Source organism: Trypanosoma cruzi, assembly GCF_000209065.1.
Source record: "Trypanosoma cruzi strain CL Brener chromosome Unknown tcruzi_1047053450313, whole genome shotgun sequence".
Taxonomy (NCBI): Eukaryota; Euglenozoa; class Kinetoplastea; order Trypanosomatida; family Trypanosomatidae; genus Trypanosoma; species Trypanosoma cruzi.
In genome coordinates this window covers 1-1014 of record NW_907717.1, presented here as the reverse complement: position 1 = coordinate 1014, position 1014 = coordinate 1, and the positions used below count along the sequence as shown (strand labels likewise).

General features: G+C 60.0%; 4 non-coding genes across 4 annotated transcripts; all 4 read right to left on the bottom strand.

Annotated features, from left to right (window-relative positions):
• Nucleotides 1-200: 200 nt before the first annotated feature.
• Tc00.1047053450313.40 lies at nt 201-287 on the bottom strand. The gene has a single exon (XR_008254546.1). It is a non-coding gene; the product is annotated as a C/D small nucleolar RNA (snoRNA), TB11C4C2 (small nucleolar RNA).
• A 100-nt stretch (nt 288-387) lies between these two features.
• Tc00.1047053450313.30 lies at nt 388-484 on the bottom strand. The gene has a single exon (XR_008254545.1). It is a non-coding gene; the product is annotated as a C/D small nucleolar RNA (snoRNA), TB11C4C1 (small nucleolar RNA).
• A 105-nt stretch (nt 485-589) lies between these two features.
• On the bottom strand, nt 590-661 carry Tc00.1047053450313.20. Its single transcript, XR_008254544.1, has one exon. It is a non-coding gene; the product is annotated as an H/ACA snoRNA, TC11C4H3 (small nucleolar RNA).
• Nucleotides 662-784: 123 nt separating this feature from the next.
• On the bottom strand, nt 785-874 carry Tc00.1047053450313.10. The gene has a single exon (XR_008254543.1). It is a non-coding gene; the product is annotated as a C/D small nucleolar RNA (snoRNA), TB11C4C3 (small nucleolar RNA).
• Between the last annotated feature and the right edge of the window lie 140 nt (nt 875-1014).

Here is a 1014-nt window from a genome sequence, read left to right as displayed (position 1 = left end):
GCGCGCCCACCACAACCCACCTCCGGGCAATTCAACCCTCTCTTTCTCTTTCTCTCTCTTGCGCTTTCGGGCGGGCCCGCCACCAACCGTTTGCACAGACAGGGCGCCAGACAGGGCAAGATGTTACGTGGGCGCCGTTGCGCAAGAAAGAAAAACGACAACAATAGCAGGAAGTGGGAGGGTGGGTGGAGGGAAGCGGGCGCTCAGCCGAAAGGTGATTTTTATTGTTCCGTTCTCAATGCGTCGCTCAAACTGTTTGGACCTCGAACAACATGTCTCCATCGTAGCGCGTGTATTTGTGTGTGTGTGTGTGGGCGTGCGCGTCGTTGGGCTGCAAAACCGCGCGGCGAGAACAAAGGAACAAAGAAAAAAAAAAAAAAGGTGGGGGTGTAAAGCAAAGCACTTCAGTGTGAGCTGAGTCGGGAATTGCGTCCTCACGCGTTTTCGTCGTCAGACTGACAGGAAACTGTGGAATTTCATCACGCGTCGCAGCCGCATCTCTCACCCGTGCGGGTCCTCTTGGTTTTGTTTTTTCCCATCGTTTCCCAAACTGGGGAGGGAGCCTCGACGCGCGCACCGTCACCGCAAACTCTCGCGCAACCGGACAGGGGCGCCACGTGCGGCACCGACAGTGCGCCACCGGCCCAAGGGTTGTTGCGCTTCACGACCGGCGTGCCTCTTTCTCGGGGCGCCGATGCACCCAAGCGCCCAGCGTCACGGGGCGGTGGGTCTCAAGACGCACCTTTCCCGGCCAGCCGGCGAGGTCGCGGCGGGCGGGGCGGCTGTCAGACCTGTTGAGTTTGTTTTTGGCCATCACGCAAGCACGTTCACAGGGCCACGCGCCCTCGCGCACAAGAGTTGGTTGCTTCCATCAGCAGCGGGGCGCGCCCACCACAACCCACCTCCGGGCAATTCAAGCCCTCTCTTTCTCTTTCTCTCTCTTGAGCTTTCGGGCGGGCCCGCCACCAACCGTTTGCACAGACAGGGCGCCAGACAGGGCAAGATGTTACGTGG